Source organism: Eretmochelys imbricata, chromosome 9 (assembly GCF_965152235.1).
Source record: "Eretmochelys imbricata isolate rEreImb1 chromosome 9, rEreImb1.hap1, whole genome shotgun sequence".
NCBI classification, from domain to species: Eukaryota; Metazoa; Chordata; order Testudines; family Cheloniidae; genus Eretmochelys; species Eretmochelys imbricata.
Window position 1 is genome coordinate 75776999 of NC_135580.1, and position 25565 is coordinate 75802563.

Below are 25565 nucleotides of genomic sequence, written 5' to 3' on the forward strand. Positions count from 1 at the left end.
AGGGTGGCGTCCAGAATTGGACACAGTACATCAGCTGAGGCCTCACCAGTGCCAGGTAGAGCAGGACAGTTACCTCCTGTGTCTTATATACAACATTCCTGTTAATACACTCTGGAATGATGATAGTCTTTTTAGCAACTCCATCACATTGTTGGCTCATATTCAATTTGTGATCTACTGGATCCCTCAGATCCTTTTCAGCAGTACTACCACCTAGCCAGTTATTCCCCATTTTGAAGTTGTGTGTTTGACTTTTCCTTCCTCACTGTAGTACTTTGCACTTGTCTTTACTGGATATCTTCTTCTTCATTTCAGACCAGTTCTCCAATTTGTCAAGGTCATTTTGAATTCTAATCCTGTCCTCCAAAATGCTTGCAAGTGCTTGTAACCTGTTTTAAGATCTAAGTAAAGTTGCCACCCCTGGAAGTCCTAACTTACATATAGCAGCTACACCCTAACATAGTATAATAGTAGCCTTTGGGTCAATGGTACCAGAAATAGATATATATATGAGGGAAGAAATATTGATTCTGGGTAATACAACCACTACCTGAAAAATACAATCCATATAATATGCAGCTCTTGCAGTGTTGCCAATTTAGCTATTTTTGCTGCTAGATCTAGTAACTTTTAGGTGCCTCCTAAAGAGCTGTCATGGTTGAGGTAGGTTTGAGGACGAGCTCTCACTCCCTAGAAAATGCCTCATGCAATATGTAGCCTCTGACAGCTAAATATCTGCCACTTCCCTTTTTGTGGTAGACGTGTTCTTAACTGAAAGTGTGTGTGATGGGGTGAAATGTGGGTGTCTGGTACTCTAGATTGCTCCAGGGCTTGTTAGCTATTGTAGGCAGTTTGCCTTGAAGAAGGGACTCCAACTTCAAATTAAGAATGTCAAGCCTGGCCAACTTTTTTGTAAAAGTTACATGTACTCTAAGGGTCTTCGTCTTCAGGGAATATATTAGTACAATGCTAGGACATTCCCCGGAAGTGACGCACGACCACTTCGCTGGATGGCTGTGGAACATGGGAAAAGGCTACTGAATTTTGGACACATGGCTGAGTCCAGGAAATACGTTTGTCTTCCCTGATCTGTGTGAACAGTGACTGGGAAACCAAGAGATGTAGCCAAGACGTTAAAAAAGAGAGGGTACATTGTCTGTATACAAGAGACAAAATGGAAGTGGTCAAAATCCATGAACAGGGAGGGTTAGAAGATAATGTATCATGGTTCATTAGCAAGGAGCAATGGAATAGGTTTAGTGGTAGAAGAAATAATACAAGATAAGGTAGTGGAAATCCAAAGAAAGAGTGATGAGCTGATGAAAGTCAGAATAGCATAGAGCAGAGAACAAATATTTAATGTTGGATGCAGATGCATGCTGTAGGCTGGTTGTATGAGTGAGGAGAAGGAGGAATTCCAGATAGCACTGGACCAAATGATAAAGTGAATTACTACAAGATGAGTACTTGATTGTTGGAGCTGATCTCAATGAATGTGTGGGAGAACACAATGAAGGCTACGATGACTGTCACAGAGGATGAGGCTTGGAAACAAGAAATGAATGGGGAGAGATGCCTTGGAATTAGCCAGTGACAATGGCCTGATTGTTGACAATACATACTTTGTAAAGAGGGAGGAGCACTTGATTGCATACACGAGGGGGTGCCAACAGGTCCAGTGATTTGCAGGAAGCGGTGGAGGAGGAAAGGTTTAAGCAATGGCAGAAGTAAGAATGGTGGAAAGTTATAAGGATTACAAGCTGGGGAAGTGGGTAAAGAAAAGAGTGGTTGCGGAAGCTGAAGGTCAGGCATTTTAAGCCTTGTACACAGGACTACTGATGAAAGATGGGAAAAAAAGAATTATATAGGTTAGCCAGGAGTAGGCAACGAAGCTCAAAGGACTTGGGAGTGCTGAAGTGTGTCAAAGATGAAAACAGAAGAGTACGGGTGGAAGACAATGAAATCATTGGGTGACAGCTGTTCTATGAGACACTGTTCAATGAAGAGAATGTGAAGAAGCCATTGAGGGGAGTATGTGCAAGCAACAACTTCACAAGACTTATCACCATGGTGGAAACGTAAGGAGCACTAAATCTGATGGAATGGGGGAGGGTGGTGAGACTGGAGTGGGTAACCAATTGAGGCATGTAAAGCATTAGGCCATAAGGGAAGGGTGATGACAAATTTTTCAACTTAATTCTCCTTACTGGAAAAATGGCCAATGAGTGGAGGAAGAGAACATTGGCCCCATCTTCAGGTGTAAAGGAGATGTGCACGAATGTAGTAGTTTACTGACTGAGACATACCAGGGTGCAATCCAGACCAGTGAGGGTCTGGATCATCCCTATCCTGCAACCTTGGGTGCCTTACAATGCCGTGCTGCAGTAGCTCCCACCTGGGCCACTCACAGACAGCCTTCCAGCATGCAAGCCACACCCTGAGTGTCTGTGTGTAACTGCAGCCTGCCAGCCACAGTTGAGTTACACTCAGTCTTTTATCAGCCTTGGTTACTTCTGCCAGGTGACCCCAACAGACTCCCAGTCCCAGATTTCCCCCCAAAATGGTTTATAAATCAGTCGACAAAAGACAAAGTACACGCAATGCTTCACTGAGAGGGACAATGAGAAGACAGTAAAATTAGCTGGAAGAGAGTTAAAGTCCATGTAACTGTTTGAATACCTTAGTTCAGTGCTGAGCCATGAAGGGAATGTAGAGTGGATGTTAGGAGCCACTTGAAGAGTGCCTAGTGTAAGTGGAGGGAGTTGCATATTCTCTGCGATAAGAATATGTCAAGCAAGAGCAAAGTGTATAAGACCATAAGACAGGAGTGCTACTACTTCACACTGCTGAAATGAGAATACTCAGGTGGATGCTGGGTGAGATGAGAACTGATGGGCTACGCAATGAAACAGTACAAACCAGGTTATAGGTAGACCCATCATCAAAAAGCTTGAGGGAGTATTGACTGAGCTGGCAGGGTGATGCGACAATGAGAAGTGGGATATATTGGCTAGATAGTACAAGAGCTATTAGTCATGGGACAAAGAACATGAGGAAGACCTGAAAAAAGTGGTTTGAAATGCTGAAGGAGCACATGAAGGAGGTTGGTATGTCAGCTTGGAAGACACACTTGACAAGAACACTTGGAGACAAAGAACAAAAGCTGCCAACTCTGACAGAACAAGGCAAAGAAGATCTAGAAACTTTTTAGGTCTGCTGGAGATATTTCAAGCTTTGCTTGTGGTGGTAGGGAGCAGGGCTCAACAGCCTCAGGGTTCACTTCCGTTTTATGACTCATATTCCTAAAGCACATGCTTCAGGGTTTCAGGAGGTCATTGACTGGGATTCAGGAAAGGATTCCCCATGTAATGTATTCTGGGAAGTTTTTTAAGATCTCCTTCCTCTGAAGTATTAGAGAAGGCCACAGCTGGAGATGGGACACTGGGGTAGGGTGGGCCAGGGCTTTGAGGTGGCACCGAGCATTCTGTCTCTGAAGTGCTTGGCTGGCTGGTTCTCACTCACATGCTCAGGGTCTAACTGATCGTCATGTGCGGTGTTGCAAAAGAATTTTTCTCCGGGTCAGATTGGCAGTGATTGTGGGGATTTTTCGCCTTCCTCCCCAGCATGTGGGTGTGGGTCACTTGCCAAGATTATCTGGCTGTACCTTAATCATTTCCCTGCCATTGCAGGGGCCTCAAGCACCTCGGTCCCTCCTATTCTCCCCCTGTGGGACACAATAGCGTAGTCTCCTGTGGGCTGTAACGCTTTGGTCTCATTTCGGTTGTGGGGTTTAGTATGTGGGTGCTGGGTGGTGGCCTGGGATATACAGGAGGCCAGACTAGATGATCTTGTGGTGACTTCTGGCCTTGAACTCTGACCCAAGTCACTAAACTGTGACTTGTAATCTAGTCTGGTGACATTCTGGTAACTTTCTATAATCTTAAATATGGAATGAAAAGAGTCAGAGACATGCCTGCCAGGGCTCGGGGAGGGGTTGAGTTTGGACTTTTCTAGAACAGTCTTGTTGTTGAAGGCACTTGTACACTGCAGGGCACCAGATTGGGTGCGAGGTGGAGTGTTCAAAAAGCCCTTTGATGGCTACTCTGTTTACTGAATTTCCTCTTTAATCTCAACCTGTTTGCTGCTCCTGAAAACTTCATTGTGTGGCAGTTGAGTACTTTTAAGCAGCAAGAAAGCATAGCACTTCAGCCAGCACAGGACTCCCCTTCCTCCCCCAGTGGCTAGTCCCAGGATGATCCCGAGACCCAGGTACAGGTGAATTCTTTGCAGCATGAAAGTGCGCGCATGTATGTGTGTGTGTGTGTTTGTTTAATAGCCCATGTATGCAGAGATTTTTTCTTGCTGAGAGTTAAGAGTGGTTTGCCAGAACCTCTTCATGCCTGTCAGACTGTACACGGGGAAGGGGAGAGGGAAATCTCAAAAACTCCCCCTTGTGCAAGATCAAATGAATAGCGGATTAGCAGCTCCTCCCTATCTCTTGACCTCTCGCCTCCTCCTTCCCCCTTCCAACTCCTCTCAAGATGGGAAGATTGCAGCTTGCAATACATTTTGCAAGTTGCTCAGAGACAGAAATCTTGCCTGGGCTGTGCTTTGCATACATGGCTAAAAATTAAAAAAATAATGCCAATGGGCACAGGATTTCCACTTCAACTTGTTGCCTTCAGTGATTGGTGCTGAGCTGCAGCGTGATCTCCTGCGCTGGAGATGCTGAACATATGGCAGATGTAAGGCAAAAAAAGTCAGCCTGCTTTAGTGGCCGCAGGAAGTTAATTTCCATTTAATTCATTCTTTGTGGAGGTGGGTGGCTGACAGGCTGTGTAAAAGGAGGTGATGGGGAGGGAAAAACCTCTGTTTGCAATTGAAGATCCTTTATTTTAATGACTCCAGCTCTGCCCCGCTCACCTCTTGTTTTATAATTATGTCCAACAAGGCTTTTTATTTTTAATGCACACAGTGCTCTGCACATGTCAGAGCCTGAGCAAGCTTTATAGCGTGATGAAAGCAGCTTAGACTTTGGCAGGAGGGGGTGGGGTCGGGAGAGGAAGAGGGGGGCATTTGGCAGGAACTGTTATGTGATCACTCCAGTTGTGGATTTCCTCTTTCTCTTTGGGAATGGTGCAAGGAGAATAGACCCCAAGCTGTGTTGTGGGGGTGGTGAGCTGCAGGTAACTGACCATTGCTGCTCCATTCCCTCTCGCTGTGGCATGCATTAAACTGGAAGGCAGAGAAGCACCTGGTGGCTGCTTCTGCCACTGAACAGACAGAGACTCAGTGCATGATTATTTGTACAGGCTCTCTGGAGTTGTGGTGGTTTTTTTTGTGCTATTCTAATGACTTTTTAAGGCTCATCCAGCGACTTTCATTAAGTGGCAGTTGGGTAGGGTGGCCACCCACGCGTTCCCAGAATATTGGATGTGCCGGTACTTTTGGGAATGGCGAGGGCTCATCCCTGCTGGCATGTCCTTGCCCCCGCCTGCATGACCTTGTGTGTACGAGGTACGCCACATGAAGGATGCTATTTTGAAGAGCGTGATTTCTTATGCATGGTGAATGTGAGGTCACACCAGTGGAAGCAGAGCAGCACAGCATGGGGTGCTTTTCAAAATGGCGTCCCATGCCTGATATAGGACAAAGTCACCTCTGGTTTTGCCTCAGTATCGGACAGGGGACAAACCACCCAAAAAGAGGACTATTTGGGTTAAAACTGGATGAATGACTTGCCTACTTGAAAACACTGTGGCCTGCTCTCCCAAACCTCCTCAGTAACAATGGTTACCTCTGGTTTACTGTTTCCCTCATGGGGACTATGTGATAATGAAAACAAGTAACAAAGACTCTGCAAAGGAATTTCTAAACACACATGATTTATGAATAGCAAAAGAGATATAGAGATCTGCAGAAAAACAAAACCTGCATGCAAGCCCCTGCCTCAGTTTCCTGACCTTTCCAAGAGCCTTTTGGGATTTGGTTACTGTCTCTTCAGGAGGTCCAAGATTCCTTGTCTCCTCCTGCCCTACCTTGTCTGTTCAGGGCCTGGTCTACTCCCCATGCCTTCCTAGAGTGAGTCCTTTTTATAAATTACAGTTCCCTCTGTCAGGTGTTCATCACCCTGAGCTGATTCAAGTACCTTTCATGTGACCCATTGCTTGGTTATACCTGGTAGAATGGGATCCTCTGGATGGTGACCACCTCATGTCTTATTGATCTTCTGTTTGATGGGTGCAGAGATTTCTCCTGACACCTCCTGGTGTTTTCAGCTCAAGGCAGAGGTTAAAAGACAACAGTGAAGGTACAGTGCCGTCTACAGTCAAAATGGCATTCACAGAACAAAATGGAGTTGGTAGTTTGATGACAGAGATGCAATGATACACTAATCCATCACAGGGACTTACTAAAGATGACAGATATTTTGTTTTATATGTAAACACTTCGGGCCATATTCTTTGTGCAGAAAGAGTTTGTGTTATTTAGGGAAAAGAAAATCCCTAAGTAACAAGATAGTTGGAAATCTTTTTATTAGAGCTGGGCAGAATTCCTCCTCCCTCCCCTGCCCCACAAATTATGAAAATGAAAAAATAATTTTTTGTTGAAATTTTCAACTGAAAAATTTTGACTCTGTCAAGAGTCCATTGAAAAGGCCCAAAATTATTTTGATGTATTTTGGTGCAAAATAGGAGTAGGCTACACCTTTTTGTGGTGCATGAACTTAATGAACTACATGTTACGCTGGAAGGTGTTAATGGCTGTCATCAAGCATGCCTTTGATTTATAGAGCAATTGCAAACTTAGTTGAAGTCAACCACCTTTAATTCAGGCTAAATGGAAGAAAACTGAATGACTCTTTGTGCAGTGGTAGCTGAAACAATAGAAAGCCACCACCCAAGACAATGAGCAGCAAGGCAAGGCCTGAGCAGAAGCCATGCTGTGTGGGTTAATGGGCTTTCTTGGGGACTAATTGCAGGTGCTGCGGGACTGATTGATTACACTCATGCGTGTCTGTGCCTGGGAGAAGCAGAAAGCTAGGAGAAAGCAGCTGTGAGCATGGTCTTGGGAGGAAGTCAAGAGGCTGAGTTTCTTTTGGGCACAGGATTTGCTGGAAAGGCAGACTTTGATTTCTGAGCAAGGAAACTGCCTGCTGGTTGTTTGTTCCAACTGTGTTCAGGGAAACAGGACTTTGTGTAGATTCTCTGTAAATAAACGGGATTGGACCAGAGAAATACCTGACTCCATCACCAATTTCTCCTCCTAATGCAAGCAACCCAGACTGTCTAACCACTCAGACTAAAAAGGGCAACAATGACCTGTAACCTCACACTCAAACAAAATGCCCCAGAGGGAATATAAATGAAATGTTTTACAGCTACAGGGGGATCCACTGAAAATATCAAAAGGGCTGACATGGAGACCGGAGAGATTCTGGGACTGTGGCTGTGTCCATATCATTAGAATTTTGCCAAAGAATTAGTGTCAAAATAGGCCGTGGTAGCATTTAACCCCACAGTGTCTAGCCCTGCTAACAGCAGGTCTAATGTTAAAGTTTTTTACTTAGACTGTCTGGGTCATGGACCATCTTTTTGTTCTCTTTGTACAGTGCTTAGTACAGTGGAGTTCTGGTCCATGACTAGGGCTCTTAGGCACTACTGCAATGCAAATAAACAATAACAGTAATGTACACTGGTGGATGAGGGGAGATGTCTGTCTGTCTATCTCAGATATTTATATTGATCTCATCTCTGTAGCACCTAAGTTCCTCCCAGTCTTTAGTATTTATCCTCACCACACCCCTGTGCTATTGTCCCCATTTTACAGATGGTGAATGGAGACAGACAGAGAGAGAGAGAGACTAATGACTTGCCCAAGGTGACACAGGAAGGTCCGTAGTTCAGCTGAGAAATGAGCCCAGGTCTCCAGAGTCTCAGGCTAGTGCTCTAACCACTGCACTATCCTTCCTCTCTACTAGCCTCATCTACATTAGGGCTTTCATCGCTGTTATCACTAGTTAAGCTGAATCTGTGTTTGCAATGGCAGGAATATTTTTGTCAAGAAACCCTATTGTAGACCAGGTCTGAGGGAAATGGCCAGTAGCTGTAGAGATACAAACCTTCCTGCCAAGGTGCCATCTTGCTTTAGCCAATACCTTGTAATTATGAGATCCAGTCTAGCTATGCTTCCAGTGTAGTCTGGGCCTTGTTATGATTACACTCTCCTCAACTTTCATTTGCTGCAAAACACATTCATACTGTAAAGCAATTGGAATTGGTGATTGATATGTTATGGGGCAGTTGCTATTGGGCACCTGCCAGAGATAAAGCACCAGGTTTTCAAAAGAGCTCCTCTCCTATTCCACACAAAGATGGACTACAAGCTGTCAGGAACAGTATCCCCAATAATGTCATGGCAAACCTGGTGGCTGAACTTTGTGACTTTGTCCTCATCCATAACTATTTCACATTTGGGGACAATGTATACCTTCAAATCAGCGGCGCTGCTATGGGTACCTGCATAGCCCCACAGTGTGCCAACATTTTTATGGCTGACTTAGAACAATGCTTCCTCAGCTCTCGTCCCCTAATGCCCCTACTCTATTTGTGCTACATTGATGACATCTTCAACATCTGGACCCATGGAAAAGAAGCCCTTGAGGAATTCCACCATGATTTCAACAATTTCCATCCCAACATCAACCTCAGCCTGGACCAGTCCACACGAGAAATCCACTTCCTGGACACTACGGTTCTAATAAGCGATGGTCACATAAACAGCACCCTATACCGGAAACCTACTGACCACTATGCTTACCTACATGCCTCCAGCTTTCATCTAGACCACACCACATGATCCATTGTCTACAGCCAAGCTCTAAGATACAATTGCATTTGCTCCAACCCCTCAGACAGAGACAAGATCTCTATCAAGCGTTCTTACAACTACAATACCCACCTGCTGAAGTGAAGAAACAGATTGACAGAGCCAGAAGAGTACCCAGAAGTTACCTACTACAGGACAGGCCCAACAAAGAAAATAAAAGAACGCCACTAGCCATCACCTTCAGCCCCCAACTAAAACCTCTCCGATGCATCATCAAGGATTTACAACCTATCCTGAAGGACGACTCATCACTCTCACAGATCTTGGGAGACAGGCCAGTCCTTGCTTACAGACAGCCCCCCAACCTGAAGCAAATACTCACCAGCAGCTACACATCACACAACAAAACCACTAACCCAGGAACCTATCCTTGCAACAAAGCCCGTTACCAACTCTGTCCACATATCTATTCAGGGGACACAGAGCCTATATCATAGGGCCTAATCACATCAGCCACACTATCAGAGGCTCGTTCACCTGCACATCTACCAATGTGATATATGCCATCATGTGCCAGCAATGCCCCTCTGCCATGTACATTGGCCAAACCGGACGGTCTCTACGTAAAAGAATAAATGGACATAAATCAGACGTCAAGAATTATAACATTCAAAAACCAGTCGGAGAACACTTCAGTCTCTTTGGACACTCGATTACACACCTAAAAGTGGCAATACTTCAACAAAAAAACTTCAAAAATGGACTCCAATGAGAGACTGCTGAATTGGAATTAATTTGCAAACTGGATACAATTAATTTAGGCTTAAAAAAAGACTGGGAGTGGATGTGTCATTACACAAAGTAAAACTATTTCCCCATGTTTATTCCTCTTCCCCCCTCCTTTCCCCCCCCCCCCCCCCGTTCCTCACACATTCTTGTCAACTGCTGGAAATGGCCACCTTGGTTATCACTATAAAAGGTTCCCCCCCCGCTCTCCTGTTGGCAATAGCTGGTAATAGTTGGTAATACCTGATCACTCTTGTTACAGTGTGTATGGTAACACCCATTGTTTCATGTTCTCTGTGTACATAAATCTCCCCACTGTATTTTCCACTGCATGCATCCGATGAAGTGAGCTGTAGCTCACAAAAGCTTATGCTCAAATAAATTTGTTAGTCTCTAAGGTGCCACAAGTACTCTCCCATTTAGGCACTGAAATAAATGGCTGGATTTTCAAGAAAGGCTCTTAATTATTACTATTTATTTTTAACTGTGCCCAATGTTGCATTAGATACTTCTCAGAATGAATGAATTCATGACCTCTGCCCTAAAGAAACCTAAAGTCCATCGTGTAACCTGGAGAGAGCAAGGAATAAGGATAGTGGCATGGTCACCTTGGGGGCAACTGCAGGTCTGCTCCCCAAAAGGAGTTTCAATGGTGCAGGGAGAACACTGGGAAAGCTTAAAGATCAGGAGGAGAGCTAGGCCTTGGTACAATTGGTGCGGCCTGATGCGTGTATCTATATGTATTGGGAGCTCCATTGCTGAGAGCTTTCCCATCTTGTTGGGTAATGCTTTTCTCTAGGAAACTGATCGCTAATCTCACACAGGGGATGAGAATCCCACACAGGCCAGTCCACCTCACCTCAGTCCCTGGAAAAATCATGGAGCATGTCCTCAAGGAATCAATTTTGAAGCACTTTGAGGAGAGAAAAGTGATCAGGAACAGTCAGCATGGATTCACCAAGGGCAAGTCATGCCTGTCTAATCTAATTGCCTTCCAGGATGAGATAACTGGCTCTGTGGATGAGGGGAAAGCAGTGGACATGTTATTCCTTGACTTTAGCAAAGCGTTTGATGCGGTCTCCACAGTATTCTTGCCAGCAAGTTAAAGAAGTATGGGCTGGATGAATGGACTATAAGGTGGATAGAAAGCTGCCTAGATTGTTGGGCTCAACGGGTAGTGATCAATGGCTCCATGTATAATTGGCAGCTGATATCAAGCAGAGTGCCCCAAGAGTTGGTCCTGGGGCTGGTTTTGTTCAGTATCTTTATTAATGATCTGGAGGATGGCGTGGGTTGCACCCTCAGCCAGTTTTCAAATTACACTAAACTGGGAGGAGAGGTAGATACACCGGAGGGTAGGGATAGGATACAGAGGGACCTAGACAAAGTAGAGGATTGGGCCAAAAGAAATCTGATGAGGTTCAACAAGGACAAGTGCAGAGTCCTGCACTTAGGACGGAAGAATCCCATGCACTGCTACAGATTAGGGACTGAGTGGCTAGGCAGTAGTTCTGCAGAAAAGGACCCAGGGGTTATGGTGGACAAGAAGCTGGATATGAGTCAACAGTGTGCCCTTGTTGCCAAGAAGGCTAATGGCATTTTGGGCTGTATAAGTAGGGGCATAGCCAGCAGATCGAGGGACGTGATCGTTCCCCTCTATTCGGCATTGGTGAGGCCTCATCTGGAGTACTGTGACCAGTTTTGGGCCCCACACTACAAGAAGGATGTGGAAAAATTGGAAAGAGTCCAGCGGAGGGCAACAAAAATGATTTGGGGGCAGGAGTACATGATTTATGAGGAGAGGCTGAGGGAACTGGGATTATTTAGTCTTCAGAAGAGAAGAATGAGGGGGGATTTGATAGCTGCTTTCAACTACCTGAAAGGGGGTTCCAAAGAGGATGGATCTAGACTGTTCTCAGTGGTACCAGATGACAGAACAAGGAGTAATGGTCTCAAGTTGCAGTGGGGGAGGTTTTGGTTGGATATTAGGAAAAAAAAATTCACTAGAAGGGTGGTGAAGCACTGGAATGGGTTACCTAGGGAGGTGGTGGAATCTCCTTTCTCAGGGGTTTTTAAGGTCAGGCTTGACAAAGCCCTGGCTGGGATGATTTAGTTGGGGATTGGTCCTGCTTTGAGCAGGGGGTTGGACTAGATGACCTCCTGAGGTCCCTTCCAACCCTGATATTCTATGATTCTATGAGAGTCATTTTGATTAAATCAATCTTGAATGTTGCCATGTTGCAAAACTGACTCTGTGGGATGACTCAGTGCCAGGGCATGTCCTAAGAAATCAGTCAGTGTGATGTGCAGTCACCCGCGCAGTGCTTTTTAGTAATAGCTTGGCCACGTGCGAGGGCTCTCTCATTCACAAGCACTCACTTTAAAAATAGCAATGGTAGCACATCCACTAGACTGTCAATCAATGTGAACTGCAGTAGGGAATAATTACTTTTGTGTGTAAGCTATTTAAATGATCACATGGCTGTACCTGTTCCCTCCTGTTAACAATCAGATCCTCTTGCGTAAAACTAAGTAATATATCCAGTATCTCCAGAGGCACTTTGTGGAGAAAGTAAGAAAACTAGCTCTTATTAACACAGCACAGCTGTTAACATCTGTCTGGGCTTTGCAAACTTTAATTAATTAATCCTTCCACAGCACCAGTGAGACGGGTACATACTATTATCCTGATTTAATAGATGGAGGAAGTGGGAAACAGATATTAACTTGTGTTCCTCTTGATTTTTGCACAGGTGGTTTGTGTTTAGTGAAGCTTTTACGGAAGACGATGCTTTCAAAAGAACAAATTAAAAGGAACAGCCTGGTTCAGGCAAGAAGGAGCAGAGGGGAGATTCTTCTGGCACTCTACAGAAGCTACAATTTGTGAAGCAAAATGATCCATTAAATAAATTGATGATAAATGCTCAGATATTTTTGGACTGTTTTTGTTGAAGTACCCTTCGTACGATGCCAGTGCTAAGTTAACTCAAGCTTTTAATTGTCTGTGACTATCAGTTACATGGTGCTGCATCCATCTTTGTGTTTTTCATCTTTAAGTAATATTTTCAAAGTACTCAGATATAGTGTAGAGAGCTGGCTTAGCTGGAAGCTCATTGACCACTCCTTCATCCGACTCCTTGGAGGGAGGCAAATAGGCTCCCTGCTTCCTAAATAACAAGGTTTTCTGGGGTGCAGAGAGCCTGCCCACTCATTTCTGCTTTGGACAATAGCAGGGCAGGAACAACTCCTGCTCCTAAAGCTGCTACATTCAGCCCTTGGCCAACCTGAGAGGTCTCTAGTTGCCCTATCTGGTAAATGGAGTTTCTGCTTTACTATCTTGACAGTTAGGAAGTTTTTCCTAATGTCCATCCTAAACCTCCCTTGCTGCAATTTAAACTCGTTGCTTCTTGTCCTATCCTGAGAGGTTAATAAGAACAATTTTTCACCCTCCTCCTTGTATAACCACCTTTTATGTACTTGAAAACTGTTGTCATGTCCCTACTCAGTCTCCTCTACTCCAGACTAAACAAACCCATTTTTTTTCAATTTTTTTGTATAGATTATGTTTTCTAGACCTTTCACCAGTTTTCATCAGCCAGTTTTGTGGCTTTAATCATTGCTTTAATCATTTTTGTTGAAGAGCTGTGTGCAAAGGATGTTCACATCCCAGCAGCCATTCATTTCTGCATAGGGCCACAGCTAGAGTAATCCAGTATCAGGGGGTAGCCGTGTTAGTCTGTATCCACAAAAACAATGAGAAGTCCGGTGGCACCTTAAAGACTAACAGATTTATTTGAGCATAAGCTTTCATGGGTAAAAAACTCACTTCTTCAGATGCATGCAGACATGCTAGAGTAATGAGCGTTAAAAGTGCAGGATTTTTTCTTTCAATTACTGCTCACTCCTGTATAATTAAAGTAAAAAGACAAGAAATGGATTATTTGATGGTGGTCAGTCGGACAGACTGCAGTGGAATCATGTCAGTCTCAAAGCCTTTCAGCCCCGAGACAGAACAGAAGAACTGTGGCTGTACTTGGAAGAGGAAATGACAGCAGTGGGTAAGCAGGGCACATAAGTTCAGGCTCAAAGCCATCATCCATTGAACTCTTCCAGCATACTGGATAAGCAGATATATCATCATTGGTCTTGCTTAGTAGCTGCATCTCACTATGTTGCCTTTTGATGTAATAGTTCTGTTCTCTTGATTTCCACATTTAAACATTTTCTTTTGAAGATGGTTAAGTGGGAAACACCAGTGGCTATATTTATCAACTGACTATAGTGGTTTTTGATTAAATATTTATAATGGCTGTTGAAGGGGAACAATGCATATGTAGTTTAATGGGAAAGTGTATAACAGTTGATTTATGGTAAAATTATGCCTGGGGACTTGTTTTTGAGGCTAATCATTGTGTGCATATATAATGTTGATGTTTCTTTGTCAGGAAAGTTTTTTATTGAGTTTGATATTTTGAAATTACTGATAAAAAATAGTATTTTGGGGTGGTGTCTGGTAAGAGGGTTCTGTTGAGATTAAATAAACATTTCTTTATAATTGAGGAGAATGCTTATATGGATATGCGTGAGACTTACGATATCCTTAACTATTCATTACCTTGCTGTGAAGGGCTTGGGTTTGTATGTGATGGGACAGTTGAATGCATTGCTGTCACTTATAAAACTTAACAGTTTTTAAAACAAATTTTTTTGTGTTTGAAATATACTATATCTGGTTCCCTGATTCCTGGAGACTAACCCAAATGATCAAGAGACAATTGTGCCTTTTTTCCTCTAAGGAAGAGGCTGCAGTTATGATTTTATGATGAGATAATAAAAAAGTGCTGTTTTTTATAATCAAAACAGCAGTGGGAACGGATCAGTGATTTGTTTTGCAATGTCTGTGGCCTTTTCCTCACACTTACGTAGTGCGCACTGCTCCTTCCTGGGACATTACAGGTCCAGAAGCCTCTCTCTTGTGTCCCAGTGCTTCTGGAACACAAGCTCTATGGCTTTCTGCTGAGATGCATGCCAGGGTGTGCAATATTTCTCCCTTGTGCCCCACAAGAGCCATTGTTGTCATGGGAGGAAGGGAGGGAAGGAATCTGCTATGCTCTTTGTCTTCTCAGTGTCACTCGAGAGTGTGGTAAGTTCCAGAATGCTACCAAAGTTTAAACAAAGAAGTTACAGGACCCAGCCATGAGGTAGACAGGCTCTGCCACCAGGCTAGCCTTTGGAAGGATGTTTAATTTTTGCCTGAAGATGCTTGTCATGTGGGGGAGAAAGTCAACTGCTACAAATGAATGAATTGGTAGTTTTGACTTTTAGTGTTATATCTGTACTATTAGAATGACGTTATGTAGGGGGTTTAGTGAAATCTTGTTGAAGATAGTGCGTATAACAGTTACCTTCCTCTCAGGGTAAATGTAAAAATCAATAAAGCTCCTTAATGGAATAGAAGCCACTGCCCAGAACACAGACCACATGAAAGGCTGGAGTAGGAGTTGAGCTATGTGCATGGAAAGGTTTGACAGCTGGCTGAATAAAAAACTGGGGGACCTCTGTGTGTGTGTGTGAGAAAGAAGCAGCAAAAATAACACCAAAACAGACAGACAAGACAGCAAGGAAGCCTCAGATGCAGCCAGAGAAGCATTTATAAGTGACCCTGAGAAATAGCTGAGAGAGACAGAGCTTTTGGGTGGAGTACTGTTTGGAAAGAGGCTTGGAACTGTGAGCAAAGAAACTGCCTTCTGTTGTTTGATTCCCCCTATGTACAAGGAAATAGGATTTTATGTCCATTCTTTATAAATAAACAGGATTGCATCAGACTAGATCATCAATTTCACCTCCTAACAGAAACAATCTGCAAGACCCTGATTATTGGATATTTGGGTCAAAAGGAGTAACAATAACAATGTATTGGCTCATGCTTTCCGTTGTTTTCAAAGTCAGATTTTTGCCCTCTTTGTACTTATTTAAAACTTACTTCCAAAATGTACTGTATTCCCCCACTTCAATCCAAAGAGATTTGTTTGAGGCCCCTCTTAAATCAGTTCATATTTATCAGGCCCAATATTTTAAGCTGTAAATCTCAATAAGTCCTGAGAGATTATACAATGGAATACTTTAGAATCACAAACAATGCAGTGGTGGGAGAGAGGGGCTTTCTGGACATTGATATCCCTGAAAAATACTTGACTGCCTTAATTAATGTTTGAAAAGTTTTAATTGTGCTCGTACAGTAGTCACTACTAAAAAGTAAACAGCAGTATCTGAGATACCAAGCTTCTCCATACACGTAAAAACAGGAAAGAACTACTGTTTATTAGTGAGCACTATTTGTTAACAGCTTATCAACAGTGACTGTTAATGGCAGCCACTGTAAGTTGCCAAGCAAGTTGCTGCATCTTTGCAATGCTCAGTGATGTCCTCTTGTCAAATACTGAGATCAAATACGGCTTTTGGTTGGGTGTGCCATCTATACTGTCCAATTTCAGTACTCAAGATCACTAGGACTAGATAGTTTGAGGACTGAAAGGCGAATACTGTGATGTTCAAATATTAAATAACTTTTGAAAACTTTGGGCCAGATTCTCTCTCTGGCCAGAGCTCTGCTCAGTGCAGGAGATTGGGATGGTATCAGACCACCAGTTACAGCTGCCTGAGTCTCAACACTGCACCTAAAGGAACAATCTAGCCCTAAACCTTTAAGAGGGTTTTGGAATATTCAGGTTGTCTGTGTGCATGATGATCCTTGCCTGCTCTTCTGTGGCACTGTTTGGGGAGGGAGACTGCAACCTTCTCCATGACTTAGAGACCTTTGTACTGAAGCTGTTAATTATTCCTGGCACTGCCTCTCTTGAAGTTCTTGATTTTTCTCTCTCCAAGGTGACCATCAATAACTGCCATCTTTGATCCTCCCCCTAGGGTCCTCCCCTTTCGCTATACCTAACAAACAGACCTCATATACCTAACTTAAGCATATTCCTGTTTGTGTTGAGATCATTGAAGTCCTGTCAACATACAGGGGACAATGTAAGAATCTAAACATGTAACAACTTTACTGCCTGTTCTGAAAGTCCTACCTGTACAACATAAACAGAATGATGTGCACTAAAAATGACATCTCTGCATCCATGTATGAGGTGTTGTAGCCATGTTGGTCCCAGGATATTAAAGACACAAGGTGGGTGAGGTAATATCTTTTATTGGACCAACTTCTGTTGGTGAGAGAGACAGGCTTTAGAGCTTACATAGAGCTCTTCAGAAGCTCTCTGCGCCCTTCAGTTAAAATATCAAGCTACAAGGGTAATTTTAACAAACTTTTGTGCCTAATATACTTTCTACTCTAAAAGAGACCTTCCTAATTCCACAATATGTTCTGAATCTAAAAGAGAGAGCACCAGCTGTTCACATTCATTGAATACCACAATGGCCTGTGTCGGAAGCCTTGCTCTAGAGAACTACATCAGAATGGAGTCATTGTCTCTTGGATTCTGTCTTGCCAGTACTGAGGAAGTAGATAATAAAGCTGACTCATAGTACAAGAAAAACTCCCGCATGAATCTGCTAATGCATTGAAACATACTAGCCTGCACTTTGTAAAATGTACTTCTAATCGACTCTCTTCATTTCCCAGCTTGTCATTCCCATCTCATTTTCATGGTTTCTTATGTTTATTTCCATCCTTTGTATAATATATTTTTGTAGCAATTTTCATTTTTTTTATATTGTTTCTGCATTGCAATCACATCTGCAGATGTTCAGACAGTGACTTACTTGTGTTACATAGTACGGTGTGGAGGGGAAAGCCCTCTTGTACATACCCAAATCTCTGAGGGCCAGATCCTGCCACCCTTACTCACACTGAGTAGTAACTTTCTCCAGGAGTTGTCCCCATTGATTTCAATGTTAATACTTGTTGAGTAAAGTACTACTCAGCGTGAGCATGTAACACTACATGTGATCTTTCTTAAATTTGAAGTTCATGTCATGGTGCATCAAGCCTGCTCCCGTTAAATGATTGTAAAGTAAAACACACATTGTTTGATAAAAGAATAAGCAATTGGAAAACAATCCAGTATAGTGGTATCTAAGGCAGGCCATTTTAAGCTACCAAAAAGCTGATTTAGGGGCACATTGGTTTCATATTCTGGTACCCTGTACTCTGGCTCATTAAATTAGCTTGTCTAAATATTTTGCTCTTGCCAGAATATCAAACTACTTTTAATCCTTTGTAATGTTAAATATGATTCCTCTTTAGGGTTGAGTGTGTTGCTATATGTCTGACCTTTCTTATCCACAGAGCAGGCACTGGCAGCAGTAGGCCATCTTCTTCCATTGTCTTCCATCACTGTGCCTCAGGTCTGACCAAGAGGTCAGTATCTGACAGTTTCTGTATGCATTGATTCACTGGCACTCTTGGGCTGGTGACTGCTTTGTGATGTAGACACCTGCCTACTGGTGTCATTTACTTGGAGAAAGGTTCACACGATATTCATATTTTGGGCACTTGACTATCTTGCTTGTCACCTCATACTCCTTCAACTCATCACTGGGTATTTCCCCAGCATCTTTCAGGTTACAGTCCCCCAAACAAAACCCCTTATGGGGAAAGGACTCCATTCTCCATGGCCTTTTGATCAGGAATCTCCAGTGAGCTGGGCTCCAGATACTCTCCCAGCTTCATCTCCTCCAACTTTTGAGGGTTATTCCACCTTTCTGAGGTGGCTTGAGTAACATTCCTAAACAACACTCTGATCCAAATGCTGAATTAAAAACCATTCTTATTCACCACAGATGGAGAAGATCAGATTAAAACCAAACGAATGGGCCATGTAAGACATCTAGTCTGAACGCCCCTGTCCTCTAGACAGGCTAGGGGTCAGAGTTAAGTTTAGTTACAATGAATTAAAAAAAAAATCCACATGCTTTTATAAAATGCTGCTGTTCTCTTCCCTTACCCTAGGGGCAGGTCAGCCTGTCAGCAAGGCAGTGTTTGGTTTCTCCCCTTCTCTCCTTTTCTTGTCTCTCAGCCCCGTTATATTCTTTATACTCCTTTGGTGTTCCTGGTTGTTGTGACAAATGTGAGGAGGAATGGGCACTTCAGAGGCTTTTGTAAAATGGTGGCCTGCCTCTTTAAAGGCCCAGATGCCTGGGGCTAGTCAGCCTTGTTCAGTTAGCCCCACACTGCTACACCTGTGCTGGTTAGTGGAGTTAAGAAGAGGGAAGCCCAGCAGCTGGGGGGAGGAGAATGCACAGACTGCTCCTACCGGGGGGGGGGGGGGGGGGCAAGGGAGCAAGGATTGTATGATGATGGTGGCCTGCCAGAGCCCTTTTCAGGAGGGTGGGGCTGGATTGTTGAGTGGACCAGAGGCCAGGTACCTGTTGTTGGACATTGAGACAGGCTATCCCAGCTAGGGTCCACCTCTGAAGAAGAGTCCTGGATACTGAGGCCAGCTGAGCTGAAGATTCTTTTGTTTTGTGCTTTTGTTGGACTTGTTATCCTGAGAGGCTTGGAATTCTGTAAAGTGGCTCGGACTATATGACTGGAGTAGGTAAAAGACCGTTGTGGGGAAACTGAGGCAGAGTGCTGCAATGCCAGGTCTTCCTGTTTGGGGTGCTCCAAGATGGTGAGTTTGGTCACACTGTTATATTGAGATGTGCCAGACATGACGGGTACGTGGAATTGTCAATATCTGTATCCTGTATCCGTAGGTGTTACATGTACCTTTAAGTTCCTGACTCACTGAGTGGGTTTTCTGTGCAATCTAGAATCACTGTGGGGTGGGTAATTAATACAAATCTCCAGTGCTGGTTATGCAGATATCCAGCTCTCTGTAGCTTTGCCACCAGGGGAATAGGGTGGCCGCTGCCGCAACCCGGAATACCAGAGATTCCGTTACTTTTGGGAATGTTGTGATCCTGCCCCTGCTGGTGTGACCTTGCAGGCACCGTGCACTTCAGTGGGGTCGGGTCAGAAGACTCTTCAAAACAGCATCCCCTATTTGTGATACCGGACAAAACCACATCCAGTTTTGTCTCGTACTGGAGAGGGGACAAACATTAGGAAAAGAGGACGGTATTGCTTATAACCGAATGAATGGCCTGCCCACTGTGGGAAGTAGCATTGACTGATCTTGGTTTATGAGGCCTGGGAAATAAAACCCTCCAAACTGTAGAAAGAGTCAGCCTGATCTGGCTTATGAACAGACTCACTCTGGAACTGAGAAACTTGTGTGCATGCCTCCTAGGAGCCCATGCTGATGATGGCTAATACCTGATAAGTTTAGCATGCATAAAGATGGTTTGTTGGGTTATAAATGTTTTCCCTGTGATGCTTTTATCCTAAACAAATGTACTGTGCTTTATGAAAGTTGGCTGTGCTCTGGTTAACTCTGTCATTGTCCATGAGAGAGAGCAGAAGTGAGGATACTGAATGAAAGTCAGACCTTCAGGGATAAATAATACAGTGAACTGCAGGGGGATAGCAGCCCTAAAATTCTCAGCTGGAGGGAGAGGAATGTGGGTTCCTGCCTGAGAAAGGTGGCAGCTAGACACCTGAGTTCTAAGGGAGGTGCCTTCGAAGAGGCCATGAAGGAGGCAGAGGCATAGGTGCCGACTTTCTAATGTGCCAGGGATGCTTCCCCTGGCTCTGCCCCAGGCCCTGCCCCCACTCCACCCCTTCTCCCAAGTCCCCACCCCTGCCCTGACTCTTCCCACTCTGTCCCTGCCCCATCTCTTCCTGCCCCATTCTGCACCCCCCCCAGAGTGTCCCACCCTCGTTCTTACTCCCTGCACCCCAGCGCCTCCTGCATGCCACCGAACAGCTGATCATGGTGGGCGCTGGGGAGTGGGGGAGGCGCTGATCGGCAGGGACGCAGATGGGTGGGAACCACTAAGGGGTGGGGAAGGCCCCGATAGGGGGGATGCCAGTGGGTGCTAAGTACCCACCATTTTTTTCCCATGGAGTCGACGCCTGTGGGCAGAGGTGCAGTTAACCCCAGGGCTGTGACAATTGTCATGCCAGACAAGCCCAGTGCCCCCAAAGTGGTGTCCCCTCATGTCTCTCAAGCCATGCCCATTGGCTGGATCCCAGATCCATTCAGGATTGGGCTCACTGCTTTGGAATAGAGTTCAGTTCCTGGTTTTCTTGTTCCATGTTTGCATCTTATTACCCCCAGCACCCTGCAAGGGCCGAATGTACCCTTTGTACCCTGCCAACCACAATGTTTTTTCGGGTTAATTTTCCTGAATGGGGGTGTTAATTGTCAGACTCTGGCTATTCGAGTACATGACTCATATAATTCATTTTAACATTAATTCCACTTTCTATCAAATATGAATAGGACAAATTAGAGAACCGGTCACATGGCTTATTTTAGGCACATATTGAATGAAAGCTTACCAGTCCTTCGATTCTATCAGTCATAGGTGGATGGTTTAATTCTCGAAAATACTTATTAAAGATATCCTTCATTAACTGAATGTCTGTGATAACCTCACACTTACCATTCAGCTGCCTTTCAAAATAAATATATCCTGTGATATTTCTGCAATAGATCATTGGAAGTACATTCAGGCTTTTTCTGTGTTTAGTCTCATGATTTATTTGACACTTGTCAGACAAGAACTCCCAGTCAAATGAAAATTCCCTTCTTTTGTGCGTCTCTTCATTTGCAACGTCTGTACTCCAGGTTCCAAAACCAGAGATGCTTTTTTCTTGTGGGTCACAGAGAGCAAGATTAAACCCGTATTTCACATGTACTGAAAAATAACTAGCATATCTGTCAAATAGCCATAATAGGAAGAAATAGTGCTCCTTTTAGAGCCAATCCTCTCTTAGTCAACCCACACCAGCTGTCATACTCATTTACGTTGCTGTAAATTATCAGTGGTGAAAGGATTTGATTAGGATTCTCAGGTGCTTGGAAAATCTTAAGGTTTTGCAGAAATAACTTTGATCCATGGCGTTAATTTGTTTGGGTTTTTATTTTATTTTATTTGAGCACATTTCAGTTGAATCCGTGGGTATGATGTGGGAGTTACAGTCTGAAATCCAGTGCCCAAAGGCGACTAGATGATCATCATGGTGCCTTCTGGCTTTGAAATCTATGAAACAGACTTCATATAATTTATCCATAGCTTGTACGTTGTTAAAATCTCTCCTCTCTCACAATTAAGGCTTTAATCCTGCTCCCTCCAATAGTATTCTGAAAAGGCAGCTTCTGCACTATATACCATGGCCATGGAAAACTGCATAGCACGCTCTGCAACTGAAACCAATGGACTTCCCCCATTTTGGCAAAGGGAGGAAAAGGGGGAAAAATAATGTGTTAAAAGCTAAGTCCACCATTTTCAAATAAAGCTTCCGAAAAGTCAAGAGCCTAATTCAATATTTAGCCACCTACTGGCTAACCAAAGTCGCCTGATATTTTTCCCTTCCAGAGGTGAGTTCAGTGGGTGCAGACCACTTTGATTCAAAAGCCTACCCTTTAGCTACACCAGTATGAAAATGTGGACACTCCTGTACAGCTATTTATTTACAGTCGTTAAAGCCCTGTATACTCTGTTGCAAACTGCACCCAAGTTCACCAGGTCCCTAGATTCTGTAGCACTCTGGTGAAAAGAATAAAAATTCTTTGCAGCTCCATTGAAGATAGAAATTGAGGTTTATTATGAATGCAACATGTCTGTGACTAATACAACCCTGACAGTAGCCCCCTGTGTTTTTTATTTTGATATTACATCTATTTTATGCTTGTTAGGATACATATATCCAGGCCTGTCTGCAAAGGCCTATACTTTAAGAATGTAGGTGTATTCTTATCACTTAGCTAGTTATAGAGGTATAAAAGAAAGAATCAAAATCACTGTCAGTTGGTATAAGGGCCTTCTCTCACTGTGACAGTCTGAGGCCCTGTTCTTAGGCTAAGGCATTGGGTAAGCAGCAGAGGCAGCCATAAACTGGGAAGTGTATGGTTACATCCTTACATTTCAAACTAGTTACATTGAAATAAGGCGCTATTGGGCTGTTAGAAATACAATCCTGTACTAATAATGCCCATCACCTCCAGAGAAAGGGAAGAGCCTAGAAGATGTAAAGGAAACATAGTTTGATAGCATCCTGTCTGGCAAGAATTCACTTATTGATAACTGAAATGTAAAATCCTTATTTTTTTTGTTGTTTTATTACTGTAGTCCCCATTTCCCTATTGTTTGTCTGTGTAATCTCTGTCTGGTTCTGTGATTGTTTCTGTCTGCTGTATAATTAATTTTGCTGGGTGTAAACTAATTAAGGTGGTGGGATATAATTGGTTAAATAATCATGTTACAATATGTTAGCATTGGTTCGTTACATTTCAGTAAAATAATTGGTTACGGTATGGCTTAGCAAAACTCAAGTTTTACAATATAGTTTGCAGTCAATCAGGAAGTAAGGGGGGAATGGGAACAGGGAATGGGGGTGGTGGAATTTAAATTATGTTTTGCTAAGGGCGGGAATGGGAACAGGGACACAAGGCAAGGCTCAATGGCATCAGAGCTGGGAAGGGGGACACTGAGGAAGGAAATTAGAATATAAATAAACAAACGTTAAACTAAACTAAATTTTAAACCCCATATTGGGGGATCACTAAACGTAACATTTAAAAATATATAAGGTATCCTATGATGAAATTGCCCTTTAAGTTTTATAATTATGTTGTACCTCACCCTTTTACCATGGGTGACGAGAGCCAATGCATCAGCCATTTGCTGCTTAGCCCTCATATGATGTTGCAAGCAAGTGACCCATGTGGGATTGCTGGTGTTACAGCTCAGGGCAACTGCACCTGTTTTCCCCCTCCACGGTCCAGCCAAGGTACCTACTCTAGGCCCTGGCTCCTCAGCCATCACCTATCTTGGAGGAGATCCACATCTATCTCCTCCTGACTGGGGGTTTTTCAGGCTGCACAGTTCCCTGCATACACTCTATTATTCCCCACAAAACAGGGTATGTCTTCACTACCCGCCAGATCGGCGGGCAGCGATTGATCCAGCGGGGATAGATAGTCTGGACGAGATAAATCAAATCCCGAGTGCTCTCCCGTCCACTCCTGTACTCCAGCGCCGTGAGAGGCGTAGGCAGAGTCGATGGGGGAGCGGCAGCAGTCGACTCACCGCAGTGGAGACACCCCGGTAAGTCGATCTAAGTACGTCGACTTCAGCTACATTATTCACATAGCTGAAGTTGCGTAACTTAGATCAATCCCCCCCACCAGTGTAGACCAGGGCTGAGACTGCCTAGACAGGCCAGCATCTGCACTTTTGTTTCTCCTCACAGGCTATGAACTAGGGGTGTAAATATCATTTTTAAAAGTACCAGTTTAAACTATTAATCATATTCATTAACTGTTTGTTTGTTAACAAGTTCACAATCTAGTCCACATATATATATCTTTGTCAAGTGTCTTTACTAACAATAAAAAACAGACAGTCTTATGAGTGGGGGTTGGGGTCTGGGCTGCTGCCTGGCCCCACACAAAGGTCTGAGTCAGGGGCTGCCGCGTGGCCCCGCCCAGCAGGTGTTGGGGTCGGGGGCTGCTGCCCAGCCCTGCCCGGCAGAGGTCAGGGGCTGCCACCCAGCCCCACACAGCGGGGGGTCAGGGTCCGGGCTGCTGCCCCCTGGTCTCTCAGGGCATGGGTCAGGATCTGGAGCTGCTGCCTGGCTCTACAAAGTTGGGTCCAGGTCAGGGCTGCCGTCTGACCCCAGGTCAGGGCTGCCGTCTGGCCCTACATAGTGGGGTCAGGGCTGCTGCCAATTTGTTTTAAAAGCTAACTGCAATATATTAACAATAAGACTAATACTTATCGGTTAACCATTTAACTGTTTAACATTTTACATCCCTACTAATTGCCCCCCTCAGTTATACCACACAGCTCTTTCTAAGCAAGCATATTTAGTCTTAAGGTGAAAGCATTACAGAGAGAACAATGAGTTCCCATATACATGCTAAAAGCTTAGCAACAGTCACTCATCAGTTTTATGGGGCTCCTGTAGACCAAAGTCTTTCCAACTCTTATCAGGAGGGATTAGGGGGCCCCCTGTCTGTTTGGTGGATCAGAAAGAAGGCCCTGAGTTAGTTGAAACTCAGGCTGTTTATCCAAAAGTCCTTTCTTGTGTTTGTTGGTTTCTGGAGACTCTAGATTGAAGAAGTATATACGAGTGTAGCCAAATGGTAGACCCTCTCTAGAGCTGTGACAGCCTGAGGAAATCTGCCTAATTCCCCCCCCTCTCCCCCCCCACAAGCTGTTCTTACTTCTTGGTGGGTTGTAGTCATCCTCCCCTGAGGAATTACATAAATACCTGGCCCACAATGATACAATGAAACTTAACAAGGTAAGATCTCACAAGGTATTGCAGGAAATTACCATATCTGCCATAGCTAGAAGAGACATCTCAACGATGACAGTCTTCTTGTAGGTGGTGTATTTACTGTTGCTGATGCTTGTTCTTGGTGAGCAATAGGAGGATAACACATGGGAATTTCCCCAACCTTACAAATGCCTGCATGGCCTCTGTCCTTGCAGAAACAACTTCTTTCCCTTTCCCACCAGAAGACATCTGAGCATTGTCTTTGGTAACCTGACTGAGGCCTGTAGTTGCTACTGTAACATAAGGATGAAAAAATCTAAATGCTTGCTGTGAATCTTATCCTTCTAAACCACTTAATTTTAGCCACCAGCATTTCCCATAAGCATTTCCAGCTCCTCCCTCATCTTCTCAGGAGGAATGGGCTCCATGGCAGCCTTTTCGTGTATTTGCAATAACCACCTAATGAGGTTTCCTGCCCAGACCTTTCCCAACAGCTGCGTCATCAGAATCCACCTCTGTGCAGACACTGCATCCTGTAGCCTTAAAAAATGCTCGGGTTGAGTGGTTGTTCCATTCACAAATTAGCCATAAATTTCTT